Source organism: Corvus brachyrhynchos, unplaced genomic scaffold, assembly GCF_000691975.1.
Source record: "Corvus brachyrhynchos isolate BGI_N302 unplaced genomic scaffold, ASM69197v1 scaffold46, whole genome shotgun sequence".
NCBI lineage: Eukaryota > Metazoa > Chordata > Aves > Passeriformes > Corvidae > Corvus > Corvus brachyrhynchos.
Window position 1 is genome coordinate 3,488,799 of NW_008238838.1, and position 15,123 is coordinate 3,503,921.

The window sequence follows — 15,123 nt, forward strand, 5'->3', positions numbered from 1 at the left end:
TGGCACTGGATGGGCTTTAAGGTCCCTCCCAACCCAAACCTGTCTGGGGTTCTGTGATTCTACAGAGAAAGGATTTGTTGCGTTTTTTTGGGGGGTTGTTTTTTTGTTTGTTCCCTCCCTCAAGGCCAAGGGTAAAACAGCCCCTGAACTCTCCAGAGACAGACAAGTGGAAGGGGCTGAGAATTTATTCTGGGTCTGTCCTTTACCCAGGAGGGAAGTTGTGAGGATGCCTTGTTTTTCTGCTCAGTGGAGAGCAGAAACTCCTCTTTCCTCGGAGTATCAAGTGCTAAATCTTATCTGTTTTTCTCCTCAATTTAGCCCAAAGATGTTAAACTGTAATTCAGAGGCCACAAGTGATGAGCCAAGCACCTGTAAAAACCTCCCAGGAGCCAAATTAAGACAAAGCTTAAGTGGTATTAGGACAGTGGTAATTTAGGCATTGGCTGTAAACCACTCCTTGTCTGAGCATCCACCTCCCAAGAGGGGGAATTGCACATTCTGCTTTCGTGGTGCTCATGGAGCTCGGGAAAACCGAAATTTCTGTGCTTTTTTCCCCCCTAATTTTTCCCATTCTTGTAAATCAGAGAGGAGCAGGAAATGCTGAGGAGCAAAGGGGTTAATTCCCAGCTTTTAGGCTGGCATTTTAAATGCTGGAGTATATTATAGCCTCATTATAAATGCCATGAAGGCTTGGTGTCCCTACAGACCTGGCACGGCCACCTCAGCTTTAGGTCATTTTGGGGCAAGGTTTGGATTTTACAGAAGGATCTGGCCTTTCCCTCAGCCTTTTGAAGCTGAGACACTGCTGAGGTGGATTCTGAATACCACAAAGAGATGAATTCATCATTTCATATCTCTACATTTCAACGTATCCTTTATTTCTTCTCACCACCTGAAGAAGAGCTGGTGAATCCTGGGGAAAGGGACTGGTTTTTCATCTCTAGTCCTCGTTTGCTGAAGTTTTTTTTGGGTTTCTACAACAATATTGGTCACTTTTTGATGTGGAAAGGTGCTCATTCCAAACATTTTCATGTGGGCCATCAAAAAGCCATGGCTGTCTTTAATTTATAGATCAGGGTGTGCTGAGCTCGCTGCTGCCTGCCCAAAGAAAGTTCAAAAATCAGAATTTGCACGTTTCTTGTTACAGGCAATATTATTGAGAATCAATTTTCTGTTGACATTTTCTGTCTGTGGGGAAGAAAAGCAAGTCACAAGTGAGTCACAGCATCCCGGACTATCTGACTCTTCTTAATATTTTATCTTCCTGCTTCCTCATGCTCCTAAATATGAACCCTTACTGGATTCATATTGGTTTAAAAATACAGTAAGGAAAATTGATTTTCCTCTTTGTAACTTCCTGGAGCTCTCAGGAGCAGTCAGGGCTGGAAACTGGTGCAAAACCACAGCAGAACGTTCTTTAAGCATGGTGATATTCCCAACATTTCATGATTTATAGGGATTTGTAAATTCCAGTCTTTCAAACAGCTGCTGTCTTGATGCTTTGATCATTCTCAGGTAAAAAAAAATGCATTTTTCCTTTCAAAATGTTATCTGATGTGCTGGGTAAGGAACTCACAGAGCCAGGCTGTGGTTTGCATTCTAGAGGAATCTGCTCCTCTAGAACACACCCAGCCTCATTCCTGATGGACATCGCAGCCTGGAGAGTGGCAGAGGCAGGAATTCTTCGGGATGCAGTCAGGAGAACGGGATGGTTCAAAGAGGGATGTGAGCTTGGGCTTCTGTGTAGCTGAATCTGGACACACAGGAAGAGAAAATGGGTTTTTGCAGGGGTGTGTTGACACCAAAGCACCTCTGCAAATCCAGGTGAGGAAGTGGCCAGGCTTGTAAAAGCCCTGGTATGTGTGATGTGTTCTGAGCAATCACAGCTTCACGGAATCCTGGAATGGTTTGGGGTAAAGGGACCTTAAAGCTCATCCCATTCCACCCCCGCCATGTGCAGGGACACCTCCTGCTGTCCCAGGGTGCTCCAAGCCTGTGCTGCTGTCTAGAAACAGCTGTGTGCAGTCAGCAGAGTTTCCATATCCAGCTTCTGCAAGACTCACATCCATTATCTGACAAAAACCACTTGGAGTGGGCAAGAATCACTTCCTAATTTCATGTGGAACCAGACTGAGCACTATCTGGCAAAGACTTGCTTAGAAAATTTTGGTTCTGGGGCATTTCGGGGGCATTTTTGTGATGAAAAGCAGGTCAGTGCAGCAATGTGACTGCACAAACAATTGGCAACGGCTGCGGCAGGACAAGAGGTTGCCTGGCAGGGTAATTCCCCCTGGAAGGTGGCTGGGGTGCCACAGCCAGCTGTTTACCAGCTGGATGACCTGGAAAGGGATTACACCTGACTCAGTAGGTTGGATGTGGGTCACCCCAGCACGATCCCCTTCCACCCCGCAGTGTCACCCCGCTGAACTTGTCACTTGGTGAGGGCACAAGTGCCCAGGGTTTCAGCTGGGAATGCCAAAATCCTGGCTCACAGCTTGCGACAGCTGCTGGCAGAGCCAGGCAGGGCCTTTAGTCACAGCTTGCAGAGGCTGGGACTGGCCCAGGGGTGGCTCACAGCTCACAGGAGCTGCCAGTGCTGGCACAGCCTCACCTCTGCCATCCCCAGCCCTGGCACTGCCAGGTTTGCAGGAGGAAGCAAAATTAAAATGCCAAGAGTTGCAAAGGGTGTGGAGAGCTGTGGGCTCGGGTGGCTCAGTGGGAGAAGGAGGTGAGCCACGTTTAGAAATGCCTGGTTTAAAGCTATTTTTGCGCTTTTGCATTCCCAGAAAAGTGGGTGGGTTCTGTGGAGCTGCTCCCAGAGCAGGCAGAGTGGAAGGCATCTATGGAAGCATTTAAAGAGAAGGCTGCTTCCCCTTTTCTTTAATTTTCCTGGGTTTTTTTAAAATTTCTTTTTCCATTTCCATGCAGTATCATCACAGTGGAATTCTGCTGGCTGCTTCCAGGGAAAGGAAGGAAAACATTCTCCACTCAGCTCCTCATACCTTCTGGGAAGGTATTTCAGGCAACCTGTATGGATTTTATTTTTCATTTGTATCTCCTCCTGAAATTCCATCCTCCAGAAATTCCATCCTCCAGAAGTTACATTAGCACTGTAATGGTCACGTTTGTGCTCTTGAGTAAAATTCACAGAAGGCTCCTGGGGTCAGAGAAAATGGCCTTGAATTAGTTCAAGGTGTTGCACAACTGGTCTGTGATCCGAGGCTACAAACAGCATTTTCCCTGTGGAATTTGAGGGTCACATGGGTTTGTTGCACAGCTCGGTGTTTAATCCTACCTGCACATGCACTCAGCCTGCTGCAGAAAATACTTTGGGTCAAGAAAAACTTGTTTCGTGTTTGTCAAAGCCACGTGGAGGGGCTGGGCACATCTCCATGCTGCCTGCCAGGGCATCTAAAGGTGCCACAGCATCCTTTAACCCAGTGCCTTGCTCAGGTGCCACAGCCTGGCATGGGACTTGAGGAATTAAAGGTAAAATGAGGATGTGGAGAAAATGCTGGTGCCGTGAGGTTGAGCATGAGAAATTCACAGTGAAAATCCTCCCCTGTCTCTAGAAGGCCAAACATTTTGGCTGGGCATTCCAACTTCTGCCGTGGTGCAGAAATCACCACGGAACAGCTCCCCTGGCACTGAGGGAAGGAGAAGTTGTAGGTGCTGTAGGTCCCCACACGTGGAGCTGAAGGGATTAACGCTGACATTCCCTTGGAATGCCCTTCCCTTGGAGTGCCAGTTCCCTCCCAGCCCCTTGGAAGGTGGCAGAGGTGCCACAGCCGGGTGTTTGCTGTGGCTGTGAAGAGAGGAAGAGCCTCCCAGCTCTGCCCAGCAGTGCCAACCTGAACTTGTCCCCATCCGTGGGCCATTTTCACCTCCTGTTTTCAGTCTTGGGGCCCCTCATGCTGCAGGAAAATCCAGCCTCACCTTTCCCCTCCTTTCCTCCTGGGAAAATGCCCTTGTCTGTGATTTACACGGGATCTTGTTTGAGTGCTGCTGAGAACCAGTCCAACCACCCGCTCCATGCACACTGGAATAAAGTCAGTTAAGTAAGAAATACATCAAGTTACAGGCTTGGGGCTTGGCTAGCAATGAATTCCCTCATTTTCAGTCTGCCTCGCTTTGGAAGTGGCTCAGGATAGGCGGATAATATTTTGTAAAGCTCTTCTACCCACAAAGAATGCAAAATTTTTAGCTGCGAGATGTGTTCAGTGTTTCCTAGCCTTGTTTTAGTGAAGCATTTTGTGTTGAGCAGCCCTGAAGTGTTAAATAGAAAAGGTTAGCTGGGTTTAGAATTTTTCCCCTGCAGCTCTTTGTTTTATAAGTCGTGTCTGTGGTATCTGTTTTTGCTGTGCTCAGCTTGGGGAAGGTCGCAGGTTTTTATTATCATGGTTAAAAAGAGGCATTTTTAAATGCCCTTAGTGAGTGTGAAGCAACATCTGTGTTAGGATTGGGGATCTTTGCATCAGTAGATCGAAGAGGAATTGGCAGAGGAGGCTGGGAGCATCATCTCCACTCTGCAGATGGAGAAAGGGAGTCATGGAGAGGCAGCAACCTGAGCAGGATCAGCCAGGAAATCTGGTTGAGAATTGTGTGACCCTCGGCAGGAGGGTCCCAGCGAAAGGATGAGCCCTGACTCTTCTTGCCTGACCTGTGTGTGCCCCTTGCCTGCTTAATTTGCTAAATAGCTACAAAACACGAGTGCCAAATTGCCTGGGACGGATGCAGCTCATCTCATTTAACTCTGCACTCATCGCTCAGCTTGTCTTTGTAGCCAGAAGGAAGAAAGCAGCACCTCCAGACAGCGGTTTCTCACCGTGGCAGGCAGAGATGAGATGATAATTACCCTGCGGAGGCATCCTGTCCTCTGCCTGGATAAAGGGAGAACACTCCAGATGAAAGAGCTGCTTTCAGGGCCGGCAGATGACTCCTGTCCTGAGGAACAAATGCATAGGGATGAGTCCAGATGACACCATTTCAATACTAAAACCGGCTTTGATTTGGCTTTTGCGCACAGACGTGTCTGAGCCAGCCCCAGATGGGAGCATGCGTGTTCTTGGGCTTCCTGGGAACACATTTTCTGGGACTTGAGCTTGTGCTGGTCACACTGATTTGCTGCAGAAATACTTGCAGTTAATGCTGACTTTTACTGAAAGAGGATCTGGCAAATCCCATCAAGTTTTGCTCCAAGAGTCAAATATTTTGAATGCATCTGGGGTGAGATGATTTGTGGAAAAGCTAAGGATGAATGAAAGGTTCCCCGTGTGTCACCAAATCCATCTCAGCGTGCGAAGTTTTGTGATGAGTAAGTGACTCTGTTGGGAGTTAAGAGCCAAAATAGAATCACATGTTTGGGATGGAAAGGACCTTAAAAATCATCTCATCCCCCCCCCTTCCACTGTCCCAGGCTGCTCCAAGCCCCAATGTCCAGCCTGGCCTTGGACACTTCCAGGGATGGGAATTATCTCCACAGCTTCTCTGGGCACCCTGTGCCAGGGTCTCCCCACCCTCACAAGGAGGAATTTCTTCCTGAATATCCAATCTAAACCTGATCTCCTTCAGCTTAAGGCTTTTGGACAAGAGGGAAAACAAAACAGAGTCCTTTTGGTGGTGGGTCTGAGCCGGGTGGTTCCCAGTGTGCAGGAGGTTGTTCCTCTCCTGGGACAAATGCCAGGTGCTCCGTGGCTTTGGAAGTGGAAGAGAGGAGTCAAAAGAGAGCTGAGTTACAGAAGATGCTCTGAGCTTAATAAGGTGAAGGACTGTGAGGTGCAAAAGATGTTTATGTTCCTGATAACCCTGGGAAAATATGGAAAAAGCAGGGGGTAACTGAGTTATCCTGTCCAACGAGCTCTGTTACGTTTCCCTGGCTGCTTTGCAGCCTGTCCTGGAGAGCTCCCGTGCAGCACCAGCCCCGGGGTGCTGCAGAGTGTCCAACCTTGGTGCTTTTTGGATGCTGATTTCGATGATCATTGAGAGGCTCTGAGTGCAGCCACTTCCCAGGGCAGTGTGAGGATGCTGAGGGTGTCACAAGAGGAGGCAGGGCATGGCCAGCTGGGTACTGGCAGGGATGGAGCTGCAGCTGGTTCCGGAGCTGCGAGCAGCACGGTCCCACCAGCGCCGTGCCGGGGTTAATCAGCTCCCGGCAGTAATTGGTGTTTGCACAGCACTTTGCAAATATGAAAGCATTGCTTAAACGCAAATGATAAATAGGCTGGCTCCCAGCCTGCCTCTGGAGCTTGCCCTCGCTGCTAATGAGGCAGGCAGGCGCTTGGGATGAGTGTAAAATATGGGATTGGATCAAATATCTGCAGTGGGGTCTGTCTGGACGGGCTCATCCCCCTTCCAAAGTGTGGATGGGCTGGGAAAGCAGCTGAGCTTAGGAAACTCTGAGGAGAGAAATGTGCAGTATTTTGGGATCCTGATTCCACAAAGTGCCCTAAGAGCCATGGAAACAGCCTGTGGTTAATTCCATGTGAGCTCCCGTGTCGTGAGGGTTGCAGTGCTGGAGTTTTCACCCTTGGTGCCAACATCCATTTAAATCTGGGGATGTGCACAGCTCAGGGACCGACCCAGGGATTTACTGGATGTGAACCACGCGCTCCTCAGCAATAACAAACTCCATCTTTATCTCCTTGTGATTGTTTCAAATTGCAGTGCAGCACAGAGAGTGCAGTGGGATGACTAAAAAAGATCCAAAATGTGTATTATTATTATTATTCCTCTCTCCTATGAAAACTGTAATCACAGCAAATTAAAATACATGAGGTAGCATTTTCCTCCTTGCAAGGGAAGTCAGATACTTTGATATTTCATGTGCATAGAATAATACTTTCATTTTAGCTGTTCCAGAACCCTGAAAATTTACACTTCTTGGCACTGGCTTCCCAACATGTAGGAGTTTAGGCTGCTGCTGCATCATTTGGAAGCAGATTACTCTTTAACATAACATATTTTAAGATTAATAATTTCAGAAGTTTCTGGGCATCCGTTCAAGAGAACAGCTCCTTGGAACAATGTCTGGTTTTATCAGGTTATTGCACAAAATCAGCATTGCATTCAGATATTGCTGTCTTGCAGTATCACCCTGAAGGATTTTATTCAGCTGCTGAAGTGATACTACAAAATGAGCATCATTTTATCACCAAGTGAATGCACGTGGAACCAACCAGCAGAAAGGAGGAATTATATGCAATGCTGGCAGGAAACAAAGGCTGGAACAGTGAAACAGTTCTGCAACGTTCAGAAAAGGAAAATTGTATCATAAAGAAAATCAGGCTTAATGAATTACCAGTCCTGTGGGAACTGTCTTGTACTCTGAGAGGTAATTCTGAGTATTTCTTCTCATCAGGGTGATGAATGGGCTGGTTCTGCCTAAGGGAGTGTGTTTAAGCACAAGGTAAGCACTAAAAATGAAAGCTCCGTGTTTCTGCAGCTGCCCTTTGTGAAATTGGCTTCTCTAAGAGAAATTAGGGTGGTTCCAGAGGAAGCTGGGCCAGGGAAATAAAGCAGCTTCATTTTGATCCATCAGAGAGAGAGATTATCCCTGGAGAAGTCCCTGGCTTACACCAAATCATCTCAGCTACCTCAGGCACCTGATTGTGGATTCAAATTAGGAGCCAGGAGCTTTCCAGCTCTCCAGCCACCTGCAGGACGTGTCAGCAACGGCTTTGGGTTCACACAAGCCCTACCAGCCAGGGAGAACAAGCTGTAAATCAGTGCCTGGCAACTATTAAATGAATGAGTCCCTGTTCTGCGGCAGCAGGTGGCACCTGAAGGTCTGTCAGGTCCCAGGTTCTGGATCAGCTGCTGGTTTACACCTGCTTGGCTTCCTCTGGGGTGAGTCAGAGGCTAAAGAGTTTCAGCCCAGTATCTATTTTAAGTTGCTACACGTCGTTGGTTCCTCCTGAGAGGGACTGGATATCGCAGCTGATATCACTGACATCTCCAGTGATAATCTGTGGGGTGCAGGGCGGCAGCAGAGGAAAAATCCCAAGCCTGGACTGCAGCAAATGGATAAAGGCTGAGCAGTGCCCAGTTCCTGGGGGTAGATGACTCCACTTGCCCAATTCCCATCTGTTTTGGGGATGTTCTCATGCTGCACTCCTGATATCATTTCTCTTTTTCAGTTTCTAGACTGTTCAACACTCTTCAGCTGGACGAGAAATCACATGCAGGTGCTGCGAGCCTACACATGCTGCTATGTGTTCAGAGATCCATTTGCAGCTATGGAAAGCCTGAATATGGATTTAATTTTGTGCATTTTCCCTGGATTTTTGCTCTAGCCAAAGCCTGGCCATGGCACTGAGCATGCCGTGCAGGAGAGGGAACTTTCACTTTTGGATGTCAGATCCCTGGTTGGGAAGGATTCCTTTGGTTTTGTGAGTGTGTGGGGTTTGTTGCATTACAGAGCTTGTTTAGGGAGATAATCCACTCATCAGGCCAAGAACACCTTCTCTCCTTACCAGACAACAAATTAGTTCTTCCCTTTCTGAGGGAGATAAAAAGGGATATCCTAACCCAGGGGAACAGGGCCGTGGCATGGGGCTGACAAGCTCAGATACAAAAGGAGAAGAAGGAAAAAGAAAAACACATTTGTTGAAGAATGGCTGCAAAATCTGAGTGATTTACTGCAGCAGCTCATTCATCAGGGGAATTTGGCCTTGCCTCACTCTAATCTAAGTAGAATCTAATTTAGATTCCAAGCAAGGGATGGGAATCCTTTCCTGAACCAAAACAAGCCTTGCCACCTCCTACCTTTTCATTACTCATTCCTTAATTTGTTTGGGTTTGTTATGTAGGACACTCAGGAAGAATAGCTTAAAGCTCTGTGTGCTGGGCTAGATCTGATGTTATATTCTCTGCTTTGCTGCACATGGGGTGGATTTTTGATTCAGTTTTGATGCAGGCTTGGTTACATGCCTCTGCCTGGGGCCCCCAGGAAGTGGGGTGTGAACATTTTCCTTTTTTTTCCTGAGTGCTGACTTGCCTGGAGGAGAAAACTGCAGCCTTGGGCTCAAACCATTTCTGGTTTTCCATTAAAAACCAGCTCTGCTTATGCAGAACCATCAATCAGAACCCTCAGGCAGAACCCTCCTGGAAGGAGGGACTGGAGGATGGTTCTCTCCACCTTTGGGGTGTCCTGCCTGCTGACCTACTTTCAGTTCTTGCTTTATAAGTCAATAAACAGCAAAATTTGGCCTCCCAGTCCGTGCATGTCTGGCAGTGGCATCATCCCTTCCCCGGGGCTTGCCAGGGCTGCCAGCACCTGCACTGAGGCTCAGGGCAGTGAACAGTCCTGATTCAGGACTCTCTTGCTGGTTAAAATGGGTGCCACGGGTTTTTCTGAGCCTGTTTCCTGGGGAGAGATGAGATTTGGGTGCTGATTTGGGCACTGATTCCAGCAGTAACCTGGAGCATGTCAGGGCTGCCTTGGAGCTTGTCCCAGACCATGGTGCTGCCTCCTAATTTTTGAATTCCGTGCCTGATTCTTTGCTTCTCCGTGTCTTCCTTCCTTCCTTACCAGAAATTCATCCCAGTTCTGAGGTGTTTGCTCCCCTGGGAATACTCTGCTGCCTGCAGGGATCTCTTGTGACCCTGTGGGGATGTGCTCCATGGTCTGGTCACTGTCTCAGTGCCATAAATCCTGGCACACCTAGCCATTCCCATTAGACTAATTTGTCTCCCTCTGAACAAAACCTTGGGCTGTGCAGGCTGTTAAACCCCAAGGACAAAGAGGTGGATTGCAAATCCAGGACTTGGAAAAATCCCTGCCTACAAGCAGTGAGGGAGACATGGGAAAATGGGAAACGGAAAAATGAGCAGCTCAGCAAGGATGGTGAGAGTGGCTTGGACTTGGGGGTGTCAGGTTGCCCCTGGAGAATTTGCTGGAAGAAAAAGCAAATTATCAATTTCCCTGCAGAACTGGAGGTGTGGGAAGGGTTAAACATCCCCACAGGACCAGAGCAGGTAGGTTCTGTGGAATCCTGACTGGCAGCGGGGTTTCTGCCATCTCTGCCCTGCTGCTCATCTCTGTGCCCTATTTCAGAGCTGTTTGCCGGTTGCCTCCTCATGGAAAGTATTTCCAGCCATGTGAGGCAGGTGGCTGATAAGGCACAGGCAGCTGCTGATGGAGATGGGATTGTGGGAATGCTGCTTCCTCCCCACTTCCGACAGCTGCACCACAAACAAGAACCTCCAGCACATGTGAGCGGCTCCGGGCAAAGGCTGGGGAGCTTTGTTGGGGTTGCAGGAGGAAATTCCAGTGGAAGCCAAGGCTGGCTTGACCTCATTAGAGGCAACAAAACAGCTCCTTTCCCAAGAAACCTTTCTTGCTGCCGAGGTGAGTGTTGGGGTCTGCTGTTCCATGCCTCCAGGCATTTCTCGTGAGCAGGAATTTCGGCTTCTCCCACAGCCCGCTTTAGTCACGTCTCTCTCTCCTGCTTTTTTTCCCTTCTGAAGTTTCCTCTCAGCAGCTGCTCAGCTCTTGGATGCAGTTTGGCACATCCAGTCTGGTGGCACTGTCATTTTATTACATTTGGAGCTGAAAGGAATTTGCATTTTGGTGTTCAGGGAGATTTTTGAGGAATTTAGAGCCACCCCATGAAATACGAGTTGGTGGAATTTAAACTGCATGATGTTTTTCAAATTTTTAATAATTACATTGGTGAGGGGGGGATCAGCACAAATTATTATTTTTCTAAGGAAGTGGTTTTAAATTAGCTTTAAAACAGCTGGAGATAAGGAATTATGAACTAGCAATGTTATCCTGCACCTGGGGACTTTTCCTGCTCTGATTAAAGGCAGGTTCTTTCCATGGCTAAACCTGAGATCTGCTGGGCCAGACAGGGCTGGGGTTTGGGTTGGACCCTTCCAAGTGAGCTGAGCTCTGTCATTTTCTGGGATAGAGCTTCCATGGGATCAGGAAATGCCATTGTCAGCATGAGCAGATCCCTTTGGTGACGATGCCAATACTTGGAGTAAAACCAGGACAAGCCAATGAGGCAGCTCCTCCTCAGAGCTTTGTCTGTCCTGTATGAACCTCCTGAGGCAGCATTTTGGCTTTGAGACTAAAATAACCCACAGGAGGATCTATACCCTGCTGGAAGTGTTCCTGGCTCCAGTAGATCTTCCTGAAAACCTCAGCCTGTGTTTGGAATCACGCCATGGATTCCTAGACTTGGGGTCAGGCTTGCTCCATTCCGTGCCGAGTGCGAGTTGTGGGATGTCTTTCAAGCTGCCTGGTGAGCATTTTTAGCTGGAAAACACTAAATTAGCAGGACATGGAGTCAGCTTATAGGGAATTGTGGCTATTTGCGTGTTTAATACCTTGTAAATCATGAAATGCAGGTGATTTGATGCCTCAAGAAGGAGAAATGCGTGGGAAGAGGACAAAAACCACCATGAAACATATTGCCAAGAGGAAAGCTGATTTTAGTGCTGGAACCCAGTCAGTGAAGAACTCTCTGGAGTTAAAAAGACAAAAGTTTTCAGTACTTTAAAGCACTATAGTGCTCCCTGCTGTGCGTTGGCTCCTGTCTGCTCCAGGAGCGCGTTATGAGGTGGGGAAGTGCCTGTAAAGCTCTGCCTAGAAAGGGAAATGAGGTGAGGAGGTTTTTGCTGAGCAAGATGAATAAGGGAAGGGGAGAGACTGACATTGCTAAAGCAGCCCTGGTGCGGTCATGGGGCAGCAATGAAGGAATGGGGGTCACTGAGGGGGCGGAGGTGCCATAAACTGGTCATTACAGCAGGAAACGGGAAGTGCAGGGCCCTCACCCCAAGCCCAGGTTTAATGTGTGGCCTTGAGCAAATCAACCTCATCTTGCTTTACCCCTGTTTCCACTCTTCCTCCTGGGAGGGAGGGTTTGACACCCCGTGGGTTCAGGAGATAAAGGACTTTATTATTTTATTGGTGGATGTACAGCCAGTGCCCGCAGAACCCAGAAGGAGGTGCAGCATTGACTCTCCTTGTCTGTGTTGTCTCCATCTTTCAAATTCAATATTTATAGACCCCACAGAAGCTGGGAAAAGAAAATCATCCTTAATACTCTTAATACTTAATACTCTTCATTCCAGCTGAGGAGCTCTCTGGCATTTTACAGAGATCGCATTTCTCTCTAAATTGAAATGAGCTTCCAGCTTTTCTCGAGGATGTGTGAAGTTTTATTGCAGCTGCCTCAGAAATGGCTTCACGCCTGTGCCTTCAGAGCGTGCACTAATGTGCTTCATTGCTCGGTTCTCGCAGAAACAGACACTTGGTATTTATTTGTGTGTTTTTGCCCTGAGGTGCTGGGAAAGGGTGGTGGTGCCTGTGGTATGTGAGAAAAAGGCTTTTTGTGGAACACCTCCTTTCTAGAGAAGTGCCATTCCTTGTCTGATTTGCATCGGGATGGGAGGGAGGAGGAGGAAGGACTTTTGGCCGGGGACAGGGAGTTGCCCTCCGTGGTGGAGCACACGGACAAGGGTTCCGTGCAGGAGATGAGAACCTGATCCTTGCTGACAAACAGATCCCATTTAGTGCTGCTGACTGAGCACGTCTCTCAGGGCTCTTTATAGTTCATTGCTTGGCTCTTTTTGTAATGAAATTTCTGGCACAAAGCTTCTATGTTTTATAGAAAAAGGTAATTTTTTCCTCTCCCCCCAAAGGCTTTGTTCAAACACAATTCTGACAAAAAGTGGACATCTCCCCGTGGTTTGCTCACCATCCCCGAGGGTTCTGAGCTCTGCCTTCCTCAGCCTCCCAGTATTGCTCTGCTGATCCTGTGCAGAAAAGCCTTGATAATATAAAAGATCTGGGGTTTTCCAATGAAAACTGTACTTCCAGAAATGTTTGTAATCGAGGATCGTTTGCACTGCATGAGGTGAGTCTGAATTAGGTGCTGTGGATGTGCTGTGAGCACCCTTAGTGCAGGAATGGTCAGAATTTAATAACTCCTGTCCTGCTGGGGCTGGTGCTGTGTAGTGCCATTGGAATGGGAATGGCTGTGCTTAGTGGGTCACACCAGTGACCTTTCTCTTCGTTCTTCCTGGGCATTTATGGCCCTGTGGATACTCCCGAGATAGCCACTTTTATATAAAAGGTTTTATCAGTGTGAATACATTGCATTGTGTTCTCTCTGTGCCATCATCAGTGTGGCTCCCGGTCACAGCTCAGCTGTTATCACTGCCTGATTGCACCTGGACATGGATCCTTTGGTGCTGAATCTACACAAGCAGGGAAGAAAAAGAGATTAGAGCCCAAGTGGTTTCCATTTTGATAATTCAAATGTATGCATTAAGATAAAGAAAATGTTATGAAAGTAGCCGATAAAATTTCATTCTCTCAGGAGAGTAAAAAAAGAAACCTGTATTTTTCCCCTTAGTGGGAAGTTGTGCTCACAATAACCACCTTCTGGGAGCATGGTGCTGATAGTCTGCATTTCTCTGTGAGTGAGGGTGATCAGGACTGACCATCACAGTGTCCCTTTGTCCTGGAGCATCTCCAGCACCAGAAGGAAAAGTTTTTCCTTCTGTTTTTCCAAAGTACCACCCAAAAAGGTGACTTTGGTGGTGTTAATTTTGAGGGAGGACAGGCAATCACGGCCCCATTAGGGCCAGGAACGCTCCTGGATCCCTTGATCCATCCTCCACACATCGCTGGCAGCTGGCACCAATTTTAATCCTTGCCAAAACAGCGGCCTGAGCTGCTGACCTCGTTCCAGCTGCCCTTGGAACAGCAGCCTCCAGGCAATTCCGTGACTCCTGGCTGCTGGCTCTACTTTGGGGATGCTCTGCTGCTGGAATTGAGTTACTCCCTGCGCCTTCCCAAGAAAACCATTCCTGCGGGAGAGCGAGGGGAAGCAGGAGGAGCAAGGAGAGGACGGCGAGGCAAGCACGTGGAGTGGAGCAGGGTTGGTACTGGATGCCAGGGCTCAGGCTGGAGAGGAATTTCTGCATCCCTCTCGCTTTTATTGTGCCGTGGAAATGCAGTCCTGAAGGTTGTTCGGAGATGATGCATCACTTAAGTCCTTTATGGCCAGATGCTTTTAGAATGTGTCAGAGCTGTTCTGTTGCAGACATTTCTTGGCTTTGCTAAATCAAGAAGCCCAAATCTTTGGTCTGGAAAGGGACAATTTGCATTTGCTCACCACATATTAATTACTGCGGCTGATTAGTTGCCATGTGACACTTGAATGTAGATTTGCACCCGCAATTTGGGCGCTTTTTTGAAGAGAATTGATGTATTTCTGTAGCGTTTCCCAGCAGCTGGGGAAAAGGTGTGATGCAGACACCTCAGCTGTTTGTAGGCAAATTAAAGAGTTTTCCTAGAGAAGTGATTTCCAGCTGAAGATCTCAGTCGCTAAATCCTGGGATTTAGAAAGGCTGCACCGAGCCCTTAGTCCGGGCTTTGTGCAGCATCTTGTGGGCGGCGGGGACTCTCTGCGCTGGGTAATGGACAGGAGTGCCAGCAGGTGCGGCCGGGAGGAGGAGGAGGAGGGCAGGGACACAGGGCTCTGAGGTGTGTCGGGGCTGGGAGCGCAGCCCGGCTGGCCCCGGAGGCACAGCGCTATCTGCCGGGGATGCGGGAATGCTGCCGGGGAGGCGGGAATGCTGCGGGGCCCCTCCGGCACCGCACAGCTCCGGGAACGCTTCCCTCCGCCCGCAGCGGGACATGGATGTACACACACACACACACGGGTGTGCTCCTTCCCGTCCCACGTAACCCCACCCAGGCATTTCTCTATCGAATCTCTCCTTCCCTCGGATTATTTGCGCTCGGGATGGAAACCTACGATGGCTTTAAATTGCTTGTTGTTGTTTTTTTTCTAATTGTTTCTTCGTTTAAAGTTAATAAAACACCACTAAAATAAGCAAACTATAGCAGAATACCCAGCCAGGAGGAGGTGCCTGCTTAGACACTGAAGTGCCAGCAAGGAATTCCCTTTGGAAAATCCGTGTTTCGGGGGAAGAAAATGATATTTTAGAGATTCAAGGCTCTGGGTAGCTTCTGCTGTTTTACACAGTGCCTTTAAATATGACCAGGGAGATGTTCCTCACTGACAGAAAACAAAAAACCTTTCGATTCTGTTGTGCTTAAGCTGGAAAACTGCCCTCCCTCGCCCTCCCTCGCCCTCCCTC